This window comes from Scyliorhinus torazame, chromosome X (genome assembly GCF_047496885.1).
Source record: "Scyliorhinus torazame isolate Kashiwa2021f chromosome X, sScyTor2.1, whole genome shotgun sequence".
NCBI classification, from domain to species: Eukaryota; Metazoa; Chordata; class Chondrichthyes; order Carcharhiniformes; family Scyliorhinidae; genus Scyliorhinus; species Scyliorhinus torazame.
In genome coordinates this window covers 36853118-36871131 of record NC_092738.1, presented here as the reverse complement: position 1 = coordinate 36871131, position 18014 = coordinate 36853118, and the positions used below count along the sequence as shown (strand labels likewise).

Here is an 18014-nt window from a genome sequence, read left to right as displayed (position 1 = left end):
TAAGATTATTTAAAATTCATTCTCGGGATGTGAGAGTCCCTCACAAAGTTAGCATTTGTTGCCCACCCCTAGGGGGCGATTCTCCAAAATGGCGACTAAGTGTTTGCGCCGTCATGAACGCCGTCGCGTTTCACAACAGTGCGAAACGGACACGGGGACGACCGATTCTGTCCCCCACAAGGGGCCAGCATGGCGCTGGAGCAGTTCATGCCACTCCAGCCTCCCTTCCCGGTGCCAAATGGGCACCGTGCCAACCCACGCACCCGCAGTTGGGCCACGCCAACCCGCGCATGCGCGGGGACTTCTTCAGCGCCCCGGCCCCTAAGCAACATGGCGCGGGGGTTCTGGGTCCGGAAGCGGAACAAAGTAGGCCCGGGGCGGGGAGAGGCCGGCCCCCCGATCGGTGAGCCCCGATCGCGGGCAGACCCCATCGGAGGCCCCCCCCCCAGTGAAGGAGCGCTTTTCCCTGCCCCACAGGCCGCCCCCCGACCCTTCGCGCACTGTTCCTGCCGGCAGCGACCAGGGGTGAATGGCGCCGGCGGGACTCTGCCGTTTCCGCTCGGCCCGTTCGGGCCGGAGAATCGGCGGCCCCGGCGCGTACAGCGGCCCGCGACCGACGCCGTGCCAAACACGCCGGCGCAAAGAATCGCCCGCCGGCTTCGGGGCGGCGTGGCGCGGTTGCGGCAATTCTCCGGCCCGGCGCGGGTCTCGGAGAATCGCGCCCCTAATTTTCCTTGAGAAAGTGGTGAGCCGCTGCAGTCCCTGTGGTGTAGGTGCACCCACTGTGCTGTTAGGGAGGGAGTTGCAGGATGTTGCCCCAGCGACAGTGAAGGAACGGCGATATATTTCCAAGTCAGGATGGTGAGTGACTTGGAGGGGAACCTCCAGGTGGTGGGGTTCCCAGGTATCTGCTGCTCTTGTCCTTCTAGATGGTAGAGGTCGTGGGTTTGGAAGGTGCTGCCTAAGGAGCCTTGGTGAGTTGCTGCAGTGCATCTTGTAGATGGTACACACGGCTGCCACTGTGCGTCGGTGGTGGAGGGAGTGAATGTTTGTGGAAGGGGAGCAATCAAGCAGGGCTGCTTTGTCCTGGATGGTGTTGAGCCTCTTGAGTGTTGTTGGAGCTGCGCTCATCCAGGCAAGTGGAGCGTGTTCCATCACACTCCTGACTTGTGCCTTGTAGATGGTGGACAGGCTTTGGGGGGTCAGGAGGTGAGTTACTCACCACAGAATAATGCTGATAAGTATTTTTGCGCAGGTAAGTACTTTTCGTAAACCAGTAGTTTTGTAATTTTAAAATGCCGAATAAAATGTTCCATAGCTGCTAGTTTTCATTGTCCTGATGATAGTTAATATGTTATTCATAGAATCATCATAGAATTTACAGTGCAGAAGGAGGCCATTCGGCCCATCGGGTCTGCACCGGCTCTTTGAAAGAGCACCCTACCCAAACCCACACCTCCACCCTATCCCCGTAACCCAGTAACCCCACCCAACACTAAGGGCAATTTTGGACACTAACGGACAATTTAACACGGCCAATCCACCTAACCTGCACATCTTTGGACACTAAGGGGCAATTTAACACGGCCAATCCACCTAACCTGCACATCTTTGGACACTAAGGGGCAATTTATCATGGTCAATCCACCTAACCTGTACATCTTTGGACACTAAGGGACAATTTAACATAGCCAACCCACCTAACCTGCACATCTTTGGACACTAAGGGGCAATTTAACATGGCCAATCCACCTAACCTGCACACCTTTGGACACTAAGGGACAATTTATCATGGCCAATCCACCTAACCTGCACATCTTTGGACTGTGGGAGGAAACCGGAGCACCCGGAGGAAACCCACGCACACACGGGGAGGATGTGCAGACTCCACACAGACAGTGACCCTAGCTGCAAATGTGAACAATAACATGGTAACTATTAAGCCTTGGTGGTGTCTGCCACAAACTCAACTCTGTTCCCAAGCTAGCCCCCCCCCATCCCCCACCCCGGCCCCCCACCACCGCCATTTTAAAATTCTCATCCTTATTTTCAAAGTTCGACCTAACTTTGTAACCTCCCGCAGCACGACACAAATTCCCGGCCACTCCAATTCTGGTCTCTTGAATATCGGCAGTTTCCTTTGACCTGACATTTACAGACATGCCTTCAGTTGCGTTCTCTCTGAGCTCTGGAATTCCACCCCCCCCCCTTCCACCGACTCACCAAACCCTCGACCTCTTCTCCACTCACTCATTCCGAAGCTGCTGAAACCCTACGACTGCGTTCACTCATCTGTGCTGACAGCTCGTCCGTCTGCCCACTCTCAGTGTTTGTCTGCTTACGCTCCTCTGAAGTAAGGTAGGACCTGGTGGCCCATCGAAGGTGCAACAGAAATGCAGGTTGTTGTCACGTCGAAACATACGTAGAAATTAAGAGCAGGAGGATGCCATTCGGCCCTTCGAGCCTGCTCTGCCATTCATTATGATCATGGGAGGAAACCGGAGCACCCGGTGGAAACTCATGCAGACACGGGGAGAACGTGCAGACTCCACACAGACAATGACCCAAGCCGGGAATCGAACCTGGGACCCTGGAGCTGTGAGGCAACAGTGCTAGCCACTGTGCCGCCCTGCCTCCCCCTATTAGGGTGAAATCTAACACCGCGGCTTCCTCCATTAAACTTTTTTGGTCGGACGTGATTCTCCAGTTTTATTTCCTATCCATTATCTGAGTTCCACTGCCCTTTGGGGAGTTGCATTTGGGTAATAAATGCACTCGGTGCCTGGAAGCCATGCAAGGTCCTTGTCATGATATGCACTCATGCACATAATGAGATACAGACAGGCAGTGACAGGCACCCAGTACAGCCAATCAACACACAGGACAGAACACAACCAATCACCAGGCAGAACACTAGAGGGTGGTCTCCCACTATAAAACACATGAGGCATCAGCACTCTGCCTCTTTCCACTGATGACAACTGCAGTGACAGTCAGGGTGTACAAATCATTCAACACCTTCTACGCGTGGCTCAGAGCTAGTCTGGGTCTAGTTAGTTATAGTAAGCACACTGAGATTAGTAGAGTGTCAACCCACAGCGAACTGTGTGCACTGCTTAACAAGTTCAATAAAGGGTATTGAACTAACATCACAACGTGGAGTCTACTTTCAAGTACAACTGCATCCAGTTGCAGTCCGTGTTACCCCAGGGTGAATAACACAACAGTCCTTTTCACACTCCCCGTGGCGTATGAATCCAGCACAGCAAACCGCTGTTGCTCAATAGGCAGAGTATGGTTAAAGAGATCAATTCTTGTCCGCATCTCAATAAGAGAGGAAATAACTGTGATTCTTCAAGGAAAAAAACGGTGCTGATCATAATGTTTCTCATGGAAAGGATACAAACGAGAACCATTTCTCATCGGTATGGTACACGTCTGGTGTGGGCAGAGAATTAGAATTGGTGTGTTGCACCTATGATTGCTAAAAACAGAACATTTCAATGAATGGCTGGACACTAGGAAGCTCAGAGGAACAGAGGGATCTTGTGCTTGTTCACAGATACCTGAATGCAGCAGAACAGGCTAATAGGGTGGTTAAGAAGGGCATACAGGACACTTGCCTTTATCAGTTGTGGCATAGATTGCAAGAGGTTATGTTGGAGCTGTACAGGACTTTGATGAGGCCACAGCTGGAGTACTGGTGCAGTTCTGGTCACCACACTATAGGAAGGATGTGATTGCACTGAAGAGGGTGCAGAGGAGATTCACCGGGATGGAGCATTTGAGCTATGAAGAGAGGCTGGATAGGCTCGGGTTTTCCTTCGAGCAGAGAAGGCTGAGGGTGGACCTGATTGAGGTGGATAAGATTGTGAGCGGTATGGACAGGGTGGATAGGGAACAACTGTTCCCCTTAGTTGAGGGGTCAATAATAAGGGGGCACAATTTTAAGGTGGGGGCAGGAGATTTAGAGGGGATTTGAGGAAAACCTTTTCTCCCAGAGGGTGATGGGAGTTGGAACGCACAGCCTGGAGGGTGGTGGAGACAGGAAACCTCACAGCCTTTGAAACGTTGGTGGATGAGCACTTGAAATGCCATAACGTTCAAGGCAATGGACCAAGTGTTGGGAAGTGGGATCAGTGTCGACCTAAGCCGGGATTCTCTGCTGGGAGATGGCCCCGCTATCGCTGCGAGCGAGGACGGGGAATTTGGCGCTGAACCAAATCTCCCATTCAGTGCAGCGGAACCGGAGAATCCCGCGAATGTGAACGTACAGAGAATCCCGCCTGTCAGTGCAGACTCGATGGGCAGAAGGGCCTTTCTTGGACTGTATGACTCTGGGACTGGGACTCTCAGCTGGGCGAGGAATAAACCTGCAACTTTATTTTGGAAGATTATCTCTTTGTATATTATGAATTTTCATATCCAGGCCACCATTTTATATTTGTAATGTTCCATCTTTAATGGTAGGATTTAGGTGAAGGTACAGTGTCCTCTTGTTCAAAATCCCCCAGTTAACGGTGCAATTCATACAGAGACCCTCAAGCACATTCCACCAGTCACTGGACTCGTGGCAAATCCGTATTTTAATTCTCTCCGGCCACCTTGGTATTGTACCATCTACAGCCGTGTTGGATCATTTGTGCATCAGAACAGCCAACACGACACCTTGACCACCCGGATGCAATGGAAAATGAGTCATCTGGGCTTGCAAACCTCCAGTGGGCACCAGCCTCAAAGAGAGTTTCCGATTTTTTGACTTTGTGAGAAGGAAAGTTTCCAGGCATCATTCCCCAACAACCAAGTTCAACACAGAAACATAGAAATGAATGAGGATCAGGAACCACTCAGTCCCTCCAACCTGCCCCGCAGATTCTGAGGTACTATGCCCTGGTCACGGAGTATTCAACGTAAGATTGAGGAAGACTTATTAAGTTGACCGAGCTCCTTTGACACCTCCGCAAACTATTTTCACTCCAGCAACAAGTGCAAACGGATTTGGAAATTGACTGCGAAACAGATATTTCCCGAAGACTTCAAGCTGATCTGCATTCAATCCTCTAGGTGGCAGTCTACTCCGTTATTCAATCATCTCAGTGAGACTGAAACACTCAACTCAGTGTTTCTTCCACAAGAAGCACTCTCAGCAAAGGCAGCAATACACAATGATCAGAGTGGAGACTGTGTCTGTGATTCTCACACACACAGGAACAGCACAGGGTTAGATTCAGAGTAAAGCTCCCTCTACACTGTCTGCATCAAACACTCCCAGGACAGGTACAGCACGGGGTTAGATACAGAGTAAAGCTCCCTCTACACTGTCCCCATCAAACACACCCAGGACACGTACACCACGGGGTTAGATACAGAGTAAAGCTCCCTCTACACTGTCCCCATCAAACACTCCCAGGTCAGGTACAGCACGGGGTTAGATACAGAGTAAAGCTCCCTCTACACTGTCCCCATCAAACACTCCCAGGACAGGTACAGCACGGGGTTAGATACAGAGTAAAGCTCCCTCTACACTGTCCCCATCAAACACTCCCAGGACAGGTACAGCACGGGGTTAGATACAGAGTAAAGCTCCCTCTGCACTGACCCCATCAAACACTCCCAGGACAGGTACAGCACAGGGTTAGATACAGAGTAAAACTCCCTCCACACTCTCCCCATCAAACACTCCCAGGACAGGTACAGCACGGGGTTAGATACAGAGTAAAGCTCCCTCTACACTGTCCCCATCAAACACTCCCAGGACAGGAACAGCACATGGTTAGATTCAGAGTAAAGCTCCCTCTACACTGTCCCCATCAAACACTCCCAGGACAGGTACAGCATGGGGTTAGATACAGAGTAAAGCTCCCTCGACACTGTCCCAATCAAACACTCCCAGGACAGGTACAGCACGGGGTGAGATACAGAGTAAAGCTCCCTCTCCACTGTCCCCATCAAACACTCCCAGGACAGGTACAGCACGGGGTTAGATACAGAGTAAAGCTCCCTCTACACTGTCCCCATCAAACACTCCCAGGACAGGAACAGCACGGGGTTAGATTCAGAGTAAAGCTCCCTCTACACTGTCCCCATCAAACACTCCCAGGACAGGTACAGCACGGGGTTAGATTCAGAGTAAAGCTCCCTCTACACTGTCCCCATCAAACACTCCCAGGACAGGTACAGCACGGGGTTAGATACAGAGTAAAGCTCCCTCTACACTGTCCCCATCAAACACTCCCAGGACAGGAACAGCACAGGGTTAGATTCAGAGTAAAGCTCCCTCTACACTGTCCCCATCAAACACTCCCAGGACAGGTACAGCACGGGGTTAGATACAGAGTAAAGCTCCCTCTACACTGTCCCCATCAAACACTCCCAGGACAGGTACAGCACGGGGTGAGATACAGAGTAAAGCTCCCTCTACACTGTCCCCATCAAACACTCCCAGGACAGGTACAGCACGGGGTTAGATACAGAGTAAAGCTCCCTCTACACTGTCCCCATCAAACACTCCCAGGACAGGTACAGCACGGGGTTAGATTCAGAGTAAAGCTCCCTCTACACTGTCCCCATCAAACACTCCCAGGACAGGTACAGCACGGGGTTAGATTCAGAGTAAAGCTCCCTCTACACTGTCCCCATCAAACACTCCCAGGACAGGTACAGCACGGGGTTAGATACAGAGTAAAGCTCCCTCTACACTGTCCCCATCAAACACTCCCAGGACAGGTACAGCACAGGGTTAGATACAGAGTAAAGCTCCCTCTACACTGTCCCCATCAAACATTCCCAGGACAGGTACAGCACGGGGTTAGATACAGAGTAAAGCTCCCTCTACACTGTCCCCATCAAACACTCCCAGGACAGGTACAGCACGGGGTTAGATACAGAGTAAAGCTCCCTCTACACTGTCCCCATCAAACACTCCCAGGACAGGTACAGCACGGGGTTAGATTCAGAGTAAAGCTCCCTCTACACTGTCCCCATCAAACACTCCCAGGACAGGTACAGCACGGGGTTAGATTCAGAGTAAAGCTCCCTCTACACTGTCCCCATCAAACACTCCCAGGACAGGTACAGCACGGGGTTAGATTCAGAGTAAAGCTCCCTCTACACTGTCCCCATCAAACACTCCCAGGACAGGTACAGCACGGGGTCAGATACAGAGTAAAGCTCCCTCTACACTGTCCCCATCAAACACTCCCAGGACAGGTACAGCACAGGGTTAGATTCAGAGTAAAGCTCCCTCTACACTGTCCCCATCAAACACTCCCAGGACAGGTACAGCACGGGGTTAGATACAGAGTAAAGCTCCCTCTACACTGTCCCCATCAAACACTCCCAGGACAGGTACAGCACGGGGTTAGATACAGAGTAAAGCTCCCTCTGCACTGACCCCATCAAACACTCCCAGGACAGGTACAGCACAGGGTTAGATACAGAGTAAAACTCCCTCCACACTCTCCCCATCAAACACTCCCAGGACAGGTACAGCACGGGGTTAGATACAGAGTAAAGCTCCCTCTACACTGTCCCCATCAAACACTCCCAGGACAGGAACAGCACATGGTTAGATTCAGAGTAAAGCTCCCTCTACACTGTCCCCATCAAACACTCCCAGGACAGGTACAGCATGGGGTTAGATACAGAGTAAAGCTCCCTCTACACTGTCCCAATCAAACACTCCCAGGACAGGTACAGCACGGGGTTAGATACAGAGTAAAGCTCCCTCTACACTGTCCCCATCAAACACTCCCAGGACAGGAACAGCACAGGGTTAGATTCAGAGTAAAGCTCCCTCTACACTGTCCCCATCAAACACTCCCAGGACAGGTACAGCACGGGGTTAGATACAGAGTAAAGCTCCCTCTACACTGTCCCCATCAAACACTCCCAGGACAGGTACAGCACGGGGTTAGATACAGAGTAAAGCTCCCTCTACACTGTCCCCATCAAACACTCCCAGGACAGGTACAGCACGGGGTTAGATTCAGAGTAAAGCTCCCTCTACACTGTCCCCATCAAACACTCCCAGGACAGGTACAGCACGGGGTTAGATTCAGAGTAAAGCTCCCTCTACACTGTCCCCATCAAACACTCCCAGGACAGGTACAGCACGGGGTTAGATACAGAGTAAAGCTCCCTCTACACTGTCCCCATCAAACACTCCCAGGACAGGTACAGCACAGGGTTAGATACAGAGTAAAGCTCCCTCTACACTGTCCCCATCAAACATTCCCAGGACAGGTACAGCACGGGGTTAGATACAGAGTAAAGCTCCCTCTACACTGTCCCCATCAAACACTCCCAGGACAGGTACAGCACGGGGTTAGATACAGAGTAAAGCTCCCTCTACACTGTCCCCATCAAACACTCCCAGGACAGGTACAGCACGGGGTTAGATTCAGAGTAAAGCTCCCTCTACACTGTCCCCATCAAACACTCCCAGGACAGGTACAGCACGGGGTTAGATTCAGAGTAAAGCTCCCTCTACACTGTCCCCATCAAACACTCCCAGGACAGGTACAGCACGGGGTTAGATACAGAGTAAAGCTCCCTCTACACTGGCCCCATCAAACACTCCCAGGACAGGTACAGCACAGGGTTAGATTCAGAGTAAAGCTCCCTCTACACTGTCCCCATCAAACACTCCCAGGACAGGTACAGCACGGGGTTAGACACAGAGTAAAGCTCCTCTACACTGTCCCCATCAAACACTGCCATTACAGGTACAGCACGGGGTTAGATACAGAGTAAAGCTCCCTCTACACTGTCCCCATCAAACACTCCCAGGACAGGTACAGCACGGGGTTAGATACAGAGTAAAGCTCCCTCTACACTCTCCCCATCAAACACTCCCAGGACGGATACAGCACGGTTTAGATACAGAGTAAAGCTCCCTCTACACTGTCACCATCAAACACTCCCAGGACAGGTACAGCACGGGGTTAGATACAGAGTAAAGCTCCCCCTACACTGTCCCCATCAAACACTCCCAGGACAGGTACAGCACGGGGTTAGATACAGAGTAAAGCTCCCTCTACACTGTCCCCATCAAACACTCCCAGGACAGGTACAGCACGGGGTTAGATACAGAGTAAAGCTCCCTCCGCACTGTCCCCATCAAACACTCCCAAGACAGGTCCAGCATGGGGTTAGATTCAGAGTAAAGCTCCCTCTACACTGTCCCCATCAAACACTCCCAGGACAGGAATAGCACGGGGGTAGATACAGAGTAAAGCTCCCTCTACACTGTCCCCATCAAACACTCCCAGGATAGGTACAGCACGGGGTGAGATACAGAGTAAAGCTCCCTCTACACTGTCCCCATGAAACACTCCCAGGACAGGTACAGCACGGTGTTAGATACAGAGTAAAGCTCCCTCTGCACTGTCCCCATCAAACACTCCCAGTACAGGTACAGCACGGGGTTAGATACAGAGTAAAACTCCCTCTACACTGCCCCATCAAACACTCCCAGTACAGGTACAGCACGGGGTTAGATACAGAGTAAAGCTCCCTCTACACTGTCCCCATCAAACACTCCCAGGACAGGTACAGCACGGGGTTAGATACAGAATAAAGCTCCTTCTACACTGTCCCCATCAAACACTCCCAGGACAGGTACAGCACGGGGTTAGATACAGAGTAAAGCTCCCTCTACACTGTCCCCATCAAACACTCCAAGGACAGGTACAGCACGGGGTTAGATACAGAGCAAATCTCCCTCTACACTGTCCCCATCAAACACTCCCAGGACAGGAACAGCCCGGGCTAGATACAGAGGAAAGCTCCCTCTTCACTGTCCCCATCAAACACTCCCAAGACAGGTCCAGCATGGGGTTAGATACAGAGGAAAGCTCCCTCTACACTGTCCTCGTCAAAAACTCCCAGGACAGGTACAGCACGGGGTTAGATACAGAGTAAAGCTCCCTCCACACTGTCCCCATCAAACGCTCCCAGGACAGGTACAGCACGGGGTTAGATACAGAGTAAAGCTCCCTCTACACTGTACCCATCAAACACCCGCAGGACAGGTACAGCACGGGGATAGGTACAGAGTAAAGCTCCCTCTACCCTGTCTCCATCAACCACTCCCAAGACAGGTACAGCACGGGGTTAGATACAGAGTAAAGCTCCTTCTACACTGTCCCCATCAATCATTCCCAGGACAGGTACAGCACAGGGTTAGATACAGAGTAAAGCTCCTTCTACACTGTCCCCATCAAACACTCCCAGGACAGGTACAGCACGTGGTTAGATACAGAGTGAAGCTCCCTCTACCCTGTCCCCATCAAACACTCCCAGGACAGGTACAGCACGGGGTTAGACACAGAGTAAAGCTCCCTCTACACTGTCCCCATCAAACACTCCCAGGACAGGTACAGCACGGGGTTAGATACAGAGTAAAGCTCCCTCTACACTGTCCCCAACAAACACTCCCAGGACAGGTACAGCACGGGGTTAGATACAGAGTAAAGCTCCCTCTGCACTGCCCTCATCAAACACTCCCAGGACAGGTACAGCACGGGGTTAGATGCAGAGTAAAGCTCCCTCTACACTGTGCCCATCAAACACTCCCAGGACAGGTACATCACGGGGTTAGATACAGAGTAAAGCTCCCTCTACACTGTCCCCATCAAACACTCCCAGGACAGGTACAGCACGGGGTTAGATACAGAGTAAAGCTCCCTCTCCACTGTCCCCATTAAACACTCCCAGGACGGGTTCAGCACGGGGTTAGATACAGACTAAAGCTCCCTCTACACTGTCCCCATCAAACACTCCCAGGACAGGTACAGCACGGGGTTAGATACAGAGTAAAGCTCCCTCTACACTGTCCCCATCAAACACTCCCAGGACAGGTACAGCACGTGGTTAGATACAGAGTAAAGCTCCCTCTACACTGTCCCCAACAAACACTCCCAGGACAGGTACAGCACGGGGTTAGATACACAGTAAAACTCCCTCTACACTGTCCCCAACAAACACTCCCACGACAGGTACTGCACGGGGTTAGATACACAGTAAAGCTCCCTCTACACTGTCCCCATCAAACACTCCCAGGACAGGTACAGCACGTGGTTAGATACAGAGTAAAGCTCCCTCTACACTGTCCCCAACAAACACTCCCAGGACAGGTACAGCACGGGGTTAGATACACAGTAAAACTCCCTCTACACTGACCCCATCAAACACTCCCAGGACAGGTACAGCACGGGGTTAGATACAGAGTAAAGCTCCCTCTACACTGTCCCCATCAATCACTCCCAAGGCAGGTGCAGCACGTGGTTAGATACAGAGTAAAGCTCCCTCTGCACTGCCCCTATCAAACACTCCCAGGACAGGTACAGCACGGGGTTAGATACAGAGTAAAGCTCCCTCTACACTGTCCCCATCAAACACTCCCAGGACAGGTACAGCATGGGGTTAGACACAGAGTAAAGCTCCCTCTACACTGTCCCCATCAAACACTCCCAGGACAGGTACAGCACGGGGTTAGATACAGAGTAAAGCTCCCTCTACACTGTCCCCAACAAACACTCCCAGGACAGGTACAGCACGGGGTTAGATACAGAGTAAAGCTCCCTCTGCACTGCCCCCATCAAACACTCCCAGGACAGGTACAGCACGGGGTTAGATACAGAGTAAAGCTCCCTCTACACTGTGCCCATCAAACACTCCCAGGACAGGTACATCACGGGGTTAGATACAGAGTAAAGCTCCCTCTACACTGTCCCCATCAAACACTCCCAGGACAGGTACAGCACGGGGTTAGATACAGAGTAAAGCTCCCTCTCCACTGTCCCCATTAAACACTCCCAGGACGGGTTCAGCACGGGGTTATATACAGACAAAAGCTACCTCTACACTGTCCCCATCAAACACTCCCAGGACAGGTACAGCACGGGGTTAGATACAGAGTAAAGCTCCCTCTACACTGTCCCCATCAAACACTCCCAGGACAGGTATAGCACGTGGTTAGATACAGAGTAAAGCTCCCTCTACACTGTCCCCAACAAACACTCCCAGGACAGGTACAGCACGGGGTTAGATACACAGTAAAGCTCCCTCTACACTGTCCCCATCAAAGACTCCCAGGACAGGTACAGCACGGGGTTAGATACAGAGTAAAGCTCCCTCTACACTGTCCCCAACAAACACTCCCAGGACAGGTACAGCACGGGGTTAGATACAGAGTAAAGCTCCCTCTACACTGTCCCCATCAAAGACTCCCAGGACAGGGACAGCACGGGGTTAGATACAGAGTAAAGCTCCCTCTACACTGTCCCCAACAAACACTCCCAGGACAGGTACAGCACGGGGTTAGATACAGAGTAAAGCTCCCTCTACACTGTCCCCATTGAACACTCCCAGGACGGGTACAGCACGGGGTTAGATACAGAGTAAAGCTCCCTCTACACTGTCCCCATCAAACACTTCCAGGACAGGTACAGCACGGGGTTAGGTACAGAGTAAAGATCCCTCTACACTGTCCCCATCAAACACTCCCAGGACAGGTACAGCACGGGGTTAGATACAGAGTAAAGCTCCCTCTACACTGTCCCCATCAAACACTCCCATTACAGGTACAGCACGGTGTTAGATACAGAGTAAAGCTCCCTCTACACTGTCCCCATCAAACACTCCCAGGACAGGTACAGCACGGGGTTAGATACAGAGTAAAGCTCCCGCTACACTGTCCCCATCAAACACTCCCAGGGCAGGCACAGCACGGGGTTAGATACAGAGTAAAGCTCCCTCTACACTGTCCTCATCAAACACTCCCAGGACAGGTACAGCACGGTGTTAGATACAGAGTAAAGCTCCCTCTACACTGTCCCCAACAAACACTCCCAGGACAGGTACAGCACAGGGTTAGATACACAGTAAAACTCCCTCTACACTGTCCCCATAAAACACTGCAAGGACAGGTCCTGCACGGGGTTAGATACAGAGCAAATCTCCCTCTACACTGACCCCATCAAACACTCCCAGGACAGGTACAGCACGGGGTTAGATGCAGAGTAAAGCTCCCTCGACACTGTCCCCATCAATCACTCCCAAGGCAGGTGCAGCACGGGGTTAGAAACAGAGTAAAGCTCCCTCTACACTGTCCCCATCAATCACTCCCAAGGCAGGTGCAGCACGTGGTTAGATACAGAGTAAAGCTCCCTCTGCACTGCCCCTATCAAACACTCCCAGGACAGGTACAGCACGGGGTTAGATACAGAGTAAAGCTCCCTCTACACTGTCCCCATCAAACACTCCCAGGACAGGTACAGCATGGGGTTAGACACAGAGTAAAGCTCCCTCTACACTGTCCCCATCAAACACTCCCAGGACAGGTACAGCACGGGGTTAGATACAGAGTAAAGCTCCCTCTACACTGTCCCCAACAAACACTCCCAGGACAGGTACAGCACGGGGTTAGATACAGAGTAAAGCTCCCTCTGCACTGCCCCCATCAAACACTCCCAGGACAGGTACAGCACGGGGTTAGATACAGAGTAAAGCTCCCTCTACACTGTCCCCAACAAACACTCCCAGGACAGGTACAGCACGGGGTTAGATACACAGTAAAGCTCCCTCTACACTGTCCCCATAAAACACTCCAAGGACAGGTCCAGCACGGGGTTAGATACAGAGCAAATCTCCCTCTACACTGACCCCATCAATCACTCCCAGGACAGGTACAGCACGGGGTTAGATGCAGAGTAAAGCTCCCTCTCCACTGTCCCCATCAAACACTCCCAGGACAGGTACAGCACGTGGTTAGATACAGAGTAAAGCTCCCTCTGCACTGTCCCCAACAAACACTCCCAGGACAGGTACAGCACGGGGTTAGATACACAGTAAAGCTCCCTCTACACTGTCCCCAACAAACACTCCCAGGACAGGTACAGCACGGGGTTAGATACACAGTAAAGCTCCCTCTACACTGTCCCCATAAAACACTCCAAGAACAGGTTCAGCACGGGGTTAGATACAGAGCAAATCTCCGTCTACACTGACCCCATCAATCACTCCCAGGACAGGTACAGCACGGGGTTAGATGCAGAGTGAAGCTCCCTCTACACTGTCCCCATCAATCACTCCCAAGGCAGGTGCAGCACGGGGTTAGATACAGAGTAAAGCTCCCTCTACACTGTCCCCATCAATCACTCCCAAGGCAGGTGCAGCACGGGGTTAGATACAGAGTAAAGCTCCCTCTGCACTGCCCCTATCAAACACTCCCAGGACAGGTACAGCACGGGGTTAGATACAGAGTAAAGCTCCCTCTACACTGTCCCAATCAAACACTCCCAAGACAGATACAGCACGGGGTTAGATACAGAGTAAAACTCCCTCTACACTGCCCCCATCAAACACTCCCAGGACAGGTACAGCACCGGGTTAGATACAGAGTAAAGCTCCCTCCACAGTGTCCCCATCAAACACTCCCAGGACAGGTACAGCATGTGGTTAGATACAGAGTGAAGCTCCCTCTACCCTGTCCCCATCAAACACTCCCAGGACAGGTACAGCACGGGGTTAGACACAGAGTAAAGCTCCCTCTACACTGTCCCCATCAAACACTCCCAGGACAGGTACAGCACGGGGTTAGATACAGAGTAAAGCTCCCTCTACACTGTCCCCAACAAACACTCCCAGGACAGGTACAGCACGGGGTTAGATACAGAGTAAAGCTCCCTCTGCACTGCCCCCATCAAACACTCCCAGGACAGGTACAGCACGGGGTTAGATACAGAGTAAAGCTCCCTCTACAGTGTGCCCATCAAACACTCCCAGGACAGGTACATCACGGGGTTAGATACAGAGTAAAGCTCCCTCTACACTGTTCCCATCAAACACTCCCAGGACAGGTACAGCACGGGGTTAGATACAGAGTAAAGCTCCCTCTCCACTGTCCCCATTAAACACTCCCAGGACGGGTTCAGCACGGGGTTATATACAGACTAAAGCTACCTCTACACTGTCCCCATCAAACACTCCCAGGACAGGTACAGCACGGGGTTAGATACAGAGTAAAGCTCCCTCTACACTGCCCCCATCAAACACTCCCAGGACAGGTACAGCACGGGGTTAGATACAGAGTAAAGCTCCCTCTACACTGTCCCCATCAAACACTCCCAAGACAGGTACAACACGGGGTTAGGTACAGAGTACAGCTCCCTCTACACTGTCCCCATCAAACACTCCCAGGACAGGTACAGCACGGTGTTAGATACTGAGTAAAGCTCCCTCTACACTGTCCCCATCAAACACTCCCAGGACAGGTACAGCACGGGTTTAGATACAGAGTAAAGCTCCCTCTGCACTGTCCTCATCAAACACTCCCAGGACAGGCACAGCACGGGGTTAGATACAGAGTAAAGCTCCCTCTACACGTCCCCATCAAACGCTCCCAGGACAGGTACAGCACGGGGTTAGATACAGAGTAAAGCTCCCTCTACACTGTCCCCATCAAACACTCCCAGGACAGGTACAGCACGGAGTTAGATACAGAGTAAAGCTCCCTCTACACTGTCCCCATCCAACACTCCCAGGACAGGTACAGCACGGGGTTAGATACAGAGTAAAGCTCCCTCTACACTGTCCCCATCAAACACTCCCAAGACAGGTACAGCATGGGGTTAGATACAGAGTAAAGCTCCCTCTACACTGTCCCCATCAAACACTCCCAGGACAGGTACAGCATGTGGTTAGATACAGAGTGAAGCTCCCTCTACCCTGTCCCCATCAAACACTCCCAGAACAGGTACAGCACGGGGTTAGACACAGAGTAAAGCTCCCTCTACACTGTCCCCATCAAACACTCCCAGGACAGGTACAGCACGGGGTTAGATACAGAGTAAAGCTCCCTCTACACTGTCCCCAACAAACACTCCCAGGACAGGTACAGCACGGGGTTAGATACAGAGTAAAGCTCCCTCTGCACTGCCCCCATCAAACACTCCCAGGACAGGTACAGCACGGGGTTAGATACAGAGTAAAGCTCCCTCTACACTGTGCCCATCAAACACTCCCAGGACAGGTACATCACGGGGTTAGATACAGAGTAAAGCTCCCTCTACACTGTCCCCATCAAACACTCCCAGGACAGGTACAGCACGGGGTTAGATACAGACTAAAGCTACCTCTACACTGTCCCCATCAAACACTCCCAGGACAGGTACAGCACGGGGTTAGATACAGAGTAAAGCTCCCTCTACACTGTCCCCATCAAACACTCCCAGGACAGGTACAGCACGGGGTTAGATACAGAGTAAAGCTCCCTCTACACTGTCCCCATCAAACACTCCCAAGACAGGTACAACACGGGGTTAGGTACAGAGTACAGCTCCCTCTACACTGTCCCCATCAAACACTCCCAGGACAGGTACAGCACGGTGTTAGATACTGAGTAAAGCTCCCTCTACACTGTCCCCATCAAACACTCCCAGGACAGGTACAGCACGGGTTTAGATACAGAGTAAAGCTCCCTCTGCACTGTCCTCATCAAACACTCCCAGGACAGGCACAGCACGGGGTTAGATACAGAGTAAAGCTCCCTCTACACGTCCCCATCAAACGCTCCCAGGACAGGTACAGCACGGGGTTAGATACAGAGTAAAGCTCCCTCTACACTGTCCCCATCAAACACTCCCAGGACAGGTACAGCACGGAGTTAGATACAGAGTAAAGCTCCCTCTACACTGTCCCCATCCAACACTCCCAGGACAGGTACAGCACGGGGTTAGATACAGAGTAAAGCTCCCTCTACACTGTCCCCATCAAACACTCCCAGGACAGGCACAGCACGGGGTTAGATACAGAGTAAAGCTCCCTCTACACTGTTCCCATCAAACACTCCCAGGATAGGTACAGCACGGGGTTAGATACAGAGTAAAGCTCCCTCTACACTGTCCCCATCAAACACTCCCAGGACAGGTACAGCACGGGGTTAGATACAGAGTAAAGCTCCCTCTACACTGTCCCCATCAAACACTCCCAGGACAGGTACAGCACGGAGTTAGATACAGAGTAAAGCTCCCTCTACACTGTCCCGATCAAACACTCCCAGGACAGGTACAGCACGGGGTTAGATACAGAGTAAAGCTCCCTCTACACTGTCCCCATCAAACACTCCCAGGACAGGTACAGCACGGGGTTAGATACAGAGTAAAGCTCCCTCTACACTGTCCCCATCAAACACTCCCAGGACAGGTACAGCACGGGGTTAGATACAGAGTAAAGCTCCCTCTACACTGTCCCCATCAAACACTCCCAAGAGAGGATGAATCTTTGACTCTGTGCAGGTTCTTTGTTTATGTTTTCCCAAATCATGGTGCATGGGCGCGCAAGTGTTCAGGGCAAATTATGACTTTTGTCCGCTCTGAATTGTGCTTTCTGGTTGAAATGGAAACTGCCATCACGTGGAGACCAGTATTCAGTCCAGCCGTCAATCCATATTGATGCTGTCTTGCTGCAGGTGAACGTGCTTTGTTACGGTTTCAGATTTGTTGGTGTCCATTGAACAACCTTGCCTTTTCCGGTAATAACACGATTTAGCCTAAGAAATTGTATTTCAAACATAAATCGAGTTTGTGTCCTCACTAAGACATGGCGCCATGAAGCCAGCCAGAAGTAACCTTCGTCAGCTTTTTCTATGGAGTTATTTATACTCATTCTTTTCCAGAATCGGAATCCTCCATTGCTACAATCAATCCACTTCTCCTTCTGGTGCGAACTTGTTCCGGAACAGATAGACGAGAACAGACTGCCAGAGGATTCAAACAGCTAAGTCATGGAACTGCAAACCATTAACGTTTTAAGTTAGATCGTCACAACTAAGTCATGGTCATCAGTCGTTTATCAGCACAGAACCAGGCCCTACGGCCCATCATGTCTGCACCTATCTATTCATGTACAAAACTCATTCAGCCAGCCTGCCCCTCCTTTCTACTAGGCTGCACATTGTAACTGAAGGATTTGTTTAACCTGATGAAGAATTAAATATAAATGTCACTGAA

The 18014-nt window shown here is 51.4% G+C and overlaps 1 long non-coding RNA gene across 1 annotated transcript in view; it reads left to right on the top strand.

Annotated features, from left to right (window-relative positions):
• LOC140405533 (uncharacterized) overlaps positions 1-18014 on the top strand; it is a 20047-nt gene extending 2033 nt beyond the window's left edge. The window contains exon 2 of the long non-coding RNA XR_011938631.1: positions 17681-18014. This is a non-coding gene — a long non-coding RNA (uncharacterized lncRNA). The remainder of the gene's footprint in view (positions 1-17680) is intronic.